The sequence below is a fragment of the Lithobates pipiens genome, unplaced genomic scaffold (assembly GCF_037356315.1).
Source record: "Lithobates pipiens isolate NorthernLeopardFrog02 unplaced genomic scaffold, aLitPip1_a1.2 Scaffold_25, whole genome shotgun sequence".
Lineage (NCBI taxonomy): Eukaryota > Metazoa > Chordata > Amphibia > Anura > Ranidae > Lithobates > Lithobates pipiens.
The window spans coordinates 116,170,163-116,181,040 of record NW_027507787.1 but is presented as its reverse complement, the minus strand read 5'-3'; the positions used below and the strand labels follow the sequence as shown (position 1 = coordinate 116,181,040).

Sequence of the window (10,878 nt, the reverse complement as noted above, 5' to 3'; positions counted from 1 at the left end):
GATCATATAAGTGTTTGGATGTAGGATTCAGGGTGCAGATTCTCTGACCATGATGTCATATGCTGTAACTGTGCATGATCAACTATTTCTCTAACGTTTTTATGGGTTAATACCACAGAGTTTGGACAAGAAGCTATGCCTGAATTAAGCTGCTGTCCATTCGCTTTTAATGAACAGAACAGAGTCTGAGGGTTTTATCACCATGAAAAAGCTGTCCCAGACACAGCCAGGTATAAAAATAGACGAAGAGGCTGTTACCATCTGCTAGACACCCGACACTGCAGAAAGCATAGATTTCTCATTTTGCTTGAGAAGGGAGCACACATTACTATGCCCTGCTCCCCTAACTAAAACTCCTGAGACTACAGGGACGTTATTTGGAGAATTGTTTGGTTGGTTGCCTGTGTATTTTTCACAATTAAGTATCCATAAGGAGTTGACATTGGATATTACAGACATAAATTAAGGTACGATTTACACATACAGATTATATTTGATTGTATACATTTGGGGTGTATGTGTTTGTGGAGGGTGCATATGTAAAACTATCTTTGTTTTAAATGCTAAAATAGCAAGACTACTATTCTAAATAGCAATTTGTGTTTCTGTGGTCAGTTTTTTTTTAGTTTTCAGTCACAAACAGCCTAAAACTAATAACAATTTATGGAGATATTAAGCCTCGCAACCTTTAATATAAAATATTTTATTCTACAAGCCTGACAGACCAGAAGGTTTGGCATCAATGCTGACCTCAATCATGATTAAAATTATAGTAGGGGTTCAATGATCACTAAACATATAGTGGAGGTAATACTATTACCGTTCTTTAAACTTTCTTCATTCAACATCTAGGTGTTGTCAGATTGGACCAAATGGAAATAATAATTAACCCACTCTTGTTTATGAAGCTGAAATAAAACCATTTACCCAATAATGGAACATAGAACAATACTACAGCCCACATCCAGCCAACATACCATAGTAGGGAAGGGTTAAAACCTCTGTCAGGTTTTTATTGCTGCATACACCCTTGCTATCAATTTTGCACTGAACTTTCTTTTCTCAGGGACAATAAAAATGTGTTTAAATTTCCCACTAATAAAATAAGGGGGAATCCAACCTTTGCCATTTGACTCCATAACAGGTGTTCCCGTTTGGGGATTTCCCCTCTGCTACTGCACATTGTAAACCTTTGCATTCCACCTCATTTTTCCAGTGACAATGGTCACCAGGACAAAGAGTGAGGTCCGATCTCTCTATAGGGAGAAAGACGGCAACAGACACTAAAAATAAACTTTAACCATTTAATGTTTGGTGCAGTTACACTTAGACCCCTTTCACACTGGGGAGTTTTTCAGGTGTTTTTCAGGCACTTTAGTATAAAAAAAAAGCGCCTGTAAAGCGCCTGAAAGAAGCCTCATCTGCAATCCCAATGTGAAAGCCCGAGTGCTTTCACACTGAGACCCCTTTCACACTATGGTGTTTTTCAGGTGCTTTAGCGTTAAAATAAGCACCTGAAAGAAGCCGCAACTGCAATCCCAATGTGAAAGCCCAAGTGCTTTAAGAGCCCTTTCACACTGCCAGCATCCGAAAAACGCTTGTAAAGCGCCGCTTAAATTAGCAGCGCTTTACCAGCGTTTTAAGCACTTTACATGCGCTTCTTTTAACGCTAAAGCACCTGAAAAGCGCTCCAGTGTGAAAGGGGTCTTATATTATAGGTTGCCTTACCCATGTTCACCTTACTAGTGGTATACTCACCTGTCCCTGATGCAAAGAGATGCCTCCCGTGACATTGCAGAGATGTTTGTCAAAATCCTTTGAGCCAGGTCCACACATGTGCCGTGTGCTCTCCCTTCAACCCTATTGGTGGAGTTTACTCCCTGCTCTAGCATACAGGCAACCCATGCTATAGATGTAACTGAAATAAAGGTGAAGTTACACTTTACACATTTGGATCAAAAATGATGGAAAACCTATACAATACAGATACATACTGTATTGACCAACAATGTATGCATGCATTCAGAAGTACTGTATGTATTGATGTAGTGTTATTTGTAGAAGCATGTTAGTTTAAAGTGGTTCTAAAGGCCATTTTAAAAATATTATATATGATGCAGTCTGTCTCTAGTATAACAAAGCAGTTTTTGTTTTTCTGAGTCCATCTATAATGGAGGTTTTTTTTACCTGTTGATCCTGCTGTCATATTTCAATTTCCCTTACCACACCAATATGTGCAGAAAAAGTGGAATTTGGAGGGTTGAGGTAAAATCAACCAAGTGGAAAAATGTCATTCAAAACGTGGCTGAGCTGCATCCAATTAGATGCAGCAGCACTTCGGGTATTATGACAGCACACTGCAGGCTCAATTAAACTATCAGTTTATCGCCAGCTTAACCACTCCTCCGGAATATTTACCCCCTTCCATGGCCAGGCCATTTTTTGCTATATGGCACTTGTGTACATTTGCATATGGCCACGTGTTAACTGACAATTGTGCAGTCATGCAACGCTGTATATAAATTAAAATGATGTCCTTTTTTCACACAAAAAGAGCTTTCTTTGGTAGTATCTGATCACCATAGTTTTTTTTTTTTTTTGTGTTTTAAGCAAAAATATACAATATTTTTTTACTTTCTGCTATATAACATATCCAATACAAACATTTTAAAAATCATATTTCTTCATGAATTTAGACCATTAGGTATTCTTCTACGTATTCTGGTAACGAAAAAAAAAATCCTAATAAGCATATATTGATTGGCTTGTGCAAAAGTTATAGCTTCTATAAGCTATGGTGTGTGTGTGTGTGTATATATGTATATATATATATATATATATATATATATATATATATATATATATATATATATGCTGGAATTTTCTTTTCTTTTCTTAAACTAGTAATGGCAGCAATCAGCGACTTAAAGTGGGATTGCGATATTGTGGCGGACAATCTGACACTTTTGACATTTTGTGGGAACCAGTGACACTAATACAGTGATCAGCCCTAAAAATATACACTATCACTGTACTAATGACACTGGCTGGGAAGGAGTTAAACATCCAGGGTGATCAAAGTTTTACATGTATGCCTAACCAGTGTTTGTGTGTACTATGCTTTCACAAAGGGATTTGCTGGTTTTTATTCCCTACTTTGCAGGGAGAAAAAATCAGCACATCCCTGCTGACAGAAAACTCTGTCCTGTCTTTCTCCTCGCCGACCAGCAGGTGCCAGCAGTCATCCATTGGTCGGCACCCACTGATCGTCTTCTGCTGTGAGTAATCATAGCACAAGCACCATGCCGGCGGTGCACATGCACGCCCTCTGCTTGGAAGAGCAGAATCACAAATAAATGCATTATTCTGTGCAGCTGGCACACACTGTAGCAGTAAAGCTACAGCCCCAGTAGAAATATGACACAGCTCAACCTCTTCAAACAGGAGGGTATGGGCATATAGTATGGTGTGCTTTTTTTGGACAAGGAAGTGAGCCAAATGAAGAAAGAAGGTCAATGTGCTCGATTAAAAAAATTGTTTATAGACATATACGTGGTCTACTGGTCACATGTGTTGAATTCCTCTGAGATCCATGCCTCATTCATTTTTAGAAATGTGAGGTAGTTAACACTGTCGTGAGCTAGGCGAGTACGCTTATCGGTCACGATCCCCCCTGCTGCACTAGACGTCCTTTCGGACAGGACACTGGGCGAGGGGCAAGCCAACAGTTCGATTGCAAATTGGGCAAGCTCTGGCCAGAGGTCAAGCCTGCCCACCCAGTAGTCCAGGGGTTCATCACTCCTCAGAGCGTCCACATCGGTCGTTAACCCGATGTAGTGGGACACCTGACGGTCTAGGCGTTCCCTGATGCTGGATCCGGATGACACCTGTCGATGGGTCAGCTGAAAGAATGACCTCATATCCGAAGTCACCAATACATCTTCAAACCGGCCTCTTCTTGCAGGCGCTGTTGGATTGGTACCAGCAACCCTCTGCCAGCGCATGCAAAAGCAGAATGCAGCATTTCTCCAAGCAAGGCCTGGAAGTGCTCCATTCTGACAGCCCTCTGTGATGGCGGTAACATTTCCGCCATTTTCTGTTTGTACCAGGGGTCTAAGTACGTTGCCACCCAGTACTGGTCCTTGACCCTTATGCTTTTTAAAAGGGGGGTCCCTATTAAAACACTTCAGCATGAAGGCCCCCATTTGCACTAAACTGGAAGTGGTGTGGTGGCCTGGCTCCTGCTCATCATCCAGGATAATGTCGTTCTCTTCATTCTCCTCTCCCCATCCACGCACAACAACAGGGATCCCAGAAAGGTTTAAAGCATGCTCTTCTTGCTCCTCCTCATCCACCCCGGCACCATCCTCCTCTGACTCCTCTTCAGACTCCTGTTGTTAACTTGTCTCAGATAGAGTAGCCCCCCCTGGGAATTCATCCAACATTGCGACTTCCTCATCTTCCCGCTCCTGCTCCTCCACAGCTTGATCAATCACACGACGAAATGCACGCTCCATAAAGAAGGCATAAGATACCATGTCACTGATGGCGCCATGGCTGCGACTGACTAGTTTGGTGATTTCCTCAAATGGAGAAGTCTGCATGCGTCACGCATCAGCAGCCACTGGTGCGGTGAAAAAAAACCCAGCTCCCCAGAACCTGTTCTGCCGCAGAGTTCATACAGGTAGACGTTAACTGCAGGTTTCTGCTGAAGCAGCCTATCAAGCATATAGAAGGTTGAGTTCAATCACGTTGGGAAATCGCAAATAAGACGTCTGACCGGCAGATTGTGTCGCAGCTGGATGTCAGCAAGGCGAGCCATGGGCGTGTAAGATCTTCTGAAATGGGCCGAGATTTTCCTTGCCTGCCGCAAGATGTCCTGGATCCCAGGGTATTTGACAACGAATCGATGCACGACCAAGTTTAAGACGTGTGCCATGCATGGCACGTGCGTAATTTTGCCCTGTTTCAATGCGCTAAGCAGATGGGCACCGTTGTCACACACCACTTTACCAACTGTCAAATTGAGCGGTGTTAGCCACTGATCTGCCTGTGAACGCAAAGCTGAAAGGAGTGTCGGGCCCGTGTGGCTCTTGGCTTCCAGGCAAAACAGACGCAGCATGGCATGGCAACGTCTCACCTGGCATGTCGAATAGGTTCTGGGGAGCTTGGGCGACGCAGCGGAAGAGACGCTAGCAGCGGAAAAGGAGGAGTCAGCCGAGGAGGAGAGGAAGGAGGATGGAGTAGGAGGAGGAGGAGGAGGAGAAGAAGAGCCAGGCCTGCATGCAATCCGTGGCGGTAAAACCAAATCTACATGGGTTACATGCTTGACGGCCATCAGAAGGTTCACCCAGTGGGCAGTAAAAGTGATATACCTTCCCTGCCCGTGTTTGCTAGACCACGTGTTGGTGGTCAGATGTATCTTGGCACCGACACTGTGTGCCAGAGATACATTCACTTGCCGCTGAACATGGCCATATAGCTCTGGGATGCCCTTCTGTGAGAAATACTTCCTTCCTGGGACCTTCCATTGTGGTGTTCCAATGGCCAAAAATTTTCGAAAGGCCTCCGAGTCCACCAGTTTATATGGCAGTAGTTGGCGGGCTATGAGTTCTGACAAGCCAGCCGTCAACCGTTGGGCAAGAGGGTTATCCGGCATCATCTTTTTTTTACGCTCGAACATTAAACCCACGGAAGCCTGCCTTTTTGTAGAAAAACGTGAGCTTGGCGTGATGGAAGGTGGAGTGGAGGACAATTGTGAGGAGAGAGAAGGAGAAGTAGAAGTAGAAGACGAGGCTGGACGGTGAGAGCCTGGAGTGTGGCTTTGTGTGTTCCGTTGCTCCCACTGGGCTCGGTGATGGCTGCTCATGTGCTTTCTTAAGGCGGTCGTCCCTTGTTGAGTGTTGGGCTTACCGCGACTAATGCGTTGACTGCAAAGATTGCAGATGGCAACGCTATTGTCAGCAGCGGACACGTTAAAAAAAGCCCACACTGCGGAGCCATGTTCCGGCGTCCTGGGAGCGCCAGATGTGACCGTACATGGTCAATGACTCACTCCTAAAACATTAGCAGTCTGCTTTGTCCCTCCTGTGCAATGTAAGTTATTCCTGCTTCTCCTCCCTATCTGCTGGTCCATATCTCCCTCTGAATTCCCCTCCTCTTCCTCTCTTGTGGGCACCCACGTGACATCACTAGACACGTCATCATCGACATCACCTTCCCCACCGCTATAAGTAGAGATCTCGGAGTAGGCAGCAACACCGGGGACCAACCTCCTCCTTGGGCTGATCTGGGTACTGTCGTCAGACTGCTGAGTGGCGGTTGTTGCTACCTCCTCTTCCTGATCCAATGCCAAGAGTGGCTGCGCATCAGAAATGTCTTGATATGGATCGGAAAATAATTCCTGGGACTCAAGCGGAAGGTATGTGGTGGTGGTGGTGGTGGTGTTGTTGGTGGTAGTGTCTTTGGGGGTGCACATAGCAGAGAGTGAAGAAGAGGGTGCAGATCGAGAGGATGAGGAGGGTGCAGAAGAGTAAGGCTGAGTGAGCCACTCAACCAAGTCTGGTGCGTCCTTTAAAGTAATTGAACGCACCTTCTGCAACTTCCCACTTTGGCTCAAGCCTGTTGCTCCTGCCCTACCCCAATCACTCCTGCAGAAGGGCCTGCCTCTTCCTCTGCCTGTCATTTTTTAAATGACCCTGTGACAAAACTCTCAGTCCCTATACTGATAAAGGACTGCTGCAGTATAGGGCAGCAGTCAGCAGTAGTTCACCTCAACCCTATATATTGTGGACCTATACCAGTCCTTAAGGAATAGCAGACTGTACCTCACTCAACCCTATGTTCTGTAGTACCCTATACCTTACCAGTCCTTATAAGGACCTTTGTGGAACTAGTAGGTTGTGAATGATTAGTAGACTGTACTTCAGTCCCTATACTGATAAAGGACTACTGCAGCAGAAGGGCAGCAGTCAGCAGTAGTGCACCTCAACCCTATATATTGTGGACCTATACCAGTCCTTAAGGAATAGCAGACTGTACCTCTCTCAACCCTATGTACTGTAGTACCCTATACCTTACCAGTCCTTATAAGGACCTTTGTGGAACTAGTAGGTTGTGAATTATTAGCAGACTGTACCTCAGTCCCTATACTGATAAAGGACTACTGCAGCAGAAGGGCAGCAGTCAAGTATAATATTCTTTCTATATTTGGAAGAAAGAATATTATACGTGTACAAGCCTATTACCATACCAGTCCTGAAAAGAAACTTTGTGGACCTAATAGTAACAGCTACTGATTAAACTGACTGCCACACACAGCTTCTTGCCTGTCCCTATTTAAACTGACAAAACACAGGCTGCTGGAACAATAACTTGAATAGCACTCAAAACTATATCCTGTATTACTTTACCATACCAGTCCTGAAAAGGACTTTTGTGGGCCTAATAGTAACAGCTGATGATTAAACTGACTGTCCCTGCTGCACACAGCATCCTGTCCCTCTCTCTACACTGCCAAAAGACAGGCTGCTGCAACAATCACTAGCACAGCAGTGCCTCAAACCTATATCCTGAACTACACATAACACCTATACCAGTCCTGAAAAGAACTTTTGTGGACCAAATAGCTAGCGATTTGGGTCACTGCAGTCTCTCCCTCCTCCACACAGCAACCTCTCCCTATAGTGACATACGAAAGAACATAAAATGGCCGCCGGATCAAGTCTATTTATAAGTTAGGGGGAATGTCCAAGTGTCCATGTGCTGTAATGTCTCAATTGGCTGTCCTGTACCCCATGATGGATGTTTCATCATAGGTCAAAGTTCTTTTACACAGTAAACACGGAAGTCCGCCGGGCGAACGGCGGCAATAGTCCACCGATCGGGCGGACGGCGAACAGCCGAAATTTGCCGCGAAACGACCGCCGGGTGAACCGTTCGACCATCCCTACCAGGGAGGGTATGTATGCTGCCATGGATAGGCACTAGGAAAGGAAAATTACTGTAAGTATGAAACAATTTTCCGTTTTCCTGGTGCCTTCATGGAAGCATACCAGTGATACAATGAATAGCTAAAACCAGGGTGGGTAATGCTTCAAAGGAAAACTTTATTTAAGGCAATGCCAGGGCTGACTCAATAGTCCTACCAAATTCCACCAAAGTTAGTGCCCCTGGGTCAATTCTGTAGTGACGCATGAACGTATTTGGAGACGTCCATGTGGCTGCCTTGCAGATAGTCTGTAAAGATACGCATGTCCTTGCCGCCCATGAGGACGAAACAGCTTTAGTGGAATGAGCTCTGACCACCGGCAGATCCAACCCTCTTGCTCTATACACCTTTTGAATTAATTTGCAGATTCCAGAGGCGATAGTCCTAGATGTGGCTTCTTTCCCTTTATTCCTACCCCATGGTATTATTAATAGCCTTTTCGAGGACCTAAAGGGACTCGTGACCTGTAAGTAGCATGTTAAAGCTTTTGAAATGTCCAGTTCTTGTACCGCCCCAGAGTGGGGGTCTGTAAAGGTTGGTAGTGCCCAGGCTTCAGAGAGTGTGGCACGGGAAGAAACTTTTGGGACAAAACCATGCACTGTCCGTAGTTATACCCTGTCTGGAAAAAGGTTATGTGCTCTTTTTCTGCCCTCAACGCTTGCAACTCTGAAGCTCTTCTTCCTGAAGTAATAGCCACCAAGAAAACCGGTTTCAGGGTTAGGTTCCAAAGTGAAGCAGAATCCAATGGGATGAACGGTTGAGACTTTCTAGAACCAGAGGTAGATCCCCGGCTGGAAAGGAACGTTTTAGCGGTGGGCGAATCTTCTTGACTGCCTTAAGGAACTGTACGATGAGTGCATTTTCTGCCCATCTTTTCTGGTTACTCGCTGAAATAGCTGCCACTTGGACTTTTAGGGAGCTTAGGCTGAGTCCCAAGTCCGAGCCTGATTGTAAGAATTCTAAGATTACTGAGTTGGACAGCACAGCTGGGTTCAACTGTCTGTCTTCCGCAAACTTATCCCATATCTTTGAGTAAATGTAATTAGTAGAGGGCATCCTTGCCTTTAATAGGGTTGAAATTACGCTCGCCGAACATCCTAGGGATTGGAATCTTTTCTGTTCAAGATCCAGGCACGTAAGTTCAGCTTGTGTGGGGCTGGATGAAAAAACTTTCCCTGTGAAAGCAGTTGCGGGAATACTGGGATCTTGACCGGAGGACGTACACTGAGGCTCATTGTCCAAGAGAACCATGGCCTCTTCGGCCAATAGGGAAGAACTGTCACAACCCTGACCGGCTCCCTCGATAATCTAAGCAGAAATTTCGCAACCAATGGTCTGGGAGGAAATGCATATGCCGTCTTGCAGTGCCACTGGCACGATAAGGCATCTATCGCCTCTGCCCTAGGGTGAGGTAGGCGGGACAGGAACCTTGGCAACTTTGCGTTTGTCAGGGAGGCAAATAGGTCTATTTCCGGAGGTTTCTGTAACTTCGCAATCCACCTGAACACCGCCAGGTGGAGCGACCATTTGTTGCTCTCTGGAAAACAGCGAGATGGGAGATCCGCTTGTTGATTCAAACGGCCCCGGGAGATAGATTGCTTTCAAATCCACCAGATTTCTCTCTGTCCACAACATAATAGGCTCTACCTCTCTCAACAGCATGAGGCTGTGAGTTCCCCCTTGACGTTGTATATATATGCTACCACTGCTTTATTGTCCAGATGGACCAGCACCTGTTTCTGACGTACATGTTCCTCCAAATTTATCAGTGCCAAATATACCACTCGCAGCTCCAGGATATTGGATATTATTCCCTCCGTGGGGATATCCCATCTCCCTTGTACCTCCAGGTGACCACAGTGTGCCCCCACCCCTTTGCGCTCGCATCGGTGGTAAGGATGGTCCAAGAGGATTTCCTGAGGGGCGTGACCGGATGTTGAGGGAGGAGCTGTGTGTGTGAGCAGCATCTCGCTCCCCTCCCCATGCACCTACATGGAGCGGCGTCTTCCCCGCTGACCTTACCCGCCCGTGGCTAGATGGCGGCCTGATGCACGGACGCACGGACCCTTTGTGGAGCGGACGCTTTCCTCTTCCCCCGCTGGTTGTCCTATTGGAGGACGGTGGCCTGCACCCGCGGTCCGAGTGGGGGGTGTAGAGCTGTGGAGGAGTCTCTCCTTCCTCCCTCCCCCCTGGAGTGGCTGTACCTGAGACCGGAGGACGGGGAGCAGAGGGGGTGGAAAGGTGATCATGGTGACATCAGGCTCAGGCTCAGTGTGAAAGAGATAAAGACCGGATCAATGGCCAGGTGACATTAAAGAAGGAGTGAGGAACAGCTGAGTGGTGAAAAATCCCGCTTGTACATCAGGGTGGTGAGTGAGCACAGCTCAGTGAATCTTTGCAATGCAGATTGTGAATAACTTTGTATATGCTATGGAAGGATGCTGAAAAGTTTCTACAAATCCCACCCTGCATACCTGCTTCTTTTTTTTTTTCTTCCTCCCCCTGTCTTAGCCTGAATAATTAACTAAACAGCAGGCTTGAGAAATAATTAAAGGAAGCAGAGCTTTGTTTATTGATTCTGTGGAGGAGCAGTGATTTTACTTTTATTCCTTGAATTTTCTGGGACAAAAAAAAAAATCTGAGTGGAGCTGCTGTGGTTGGACTGTTTGTAGAATTGCTGGGTCATTGCCCCTCTCCAAGGCTCTGAAGGACGTTGGTGTAGCACGATAGCTGTGGATATGACCCAGTAGCTTAATGACTTTTTTTTTTAAAGAGCGATATAAAGCACCTTGCTGTACTCACTGGAGGAGCTATTAACTTATGGTAGAAAATAGTTTCTATTTATATTATCTTATTGACGTAGTATAAAACTAAAGAGACTATGCCGT

The 10,878-nt window shown here is 45.7% G+C and overlaps 1 protein-coding gene across 12 annotated transcripts in view; it reads left to right on the top strand.

Moving 5' to 3' along the window:
- The first annotated feature begins 271 nt into the window (after window positions 1-271).
- Window positions 272-10,878, top strand: part of CUNH10orf71 (chromosome unknown C10orf71 homolog) — a 1,142,779-nt gene continuing 1,132,172 nt past the window's right edge. For 10 of the 12 annotated variants that reach the window (XM_077454819.1, XM_077454818.1, XM_077454817.1 and 7 more), the window contains exon 1: window positions 273-467. The gene's annotated coding sequence lies outside the window, so the exon portion shown is untranslated. Of the gene's footprint in view, window positions 468-10,878 lie in introns of all 12 variants that reach the window. The other 2 variants (XM_077454814.1, XM_077454812.1) reach the window with 1 other exon arrangement.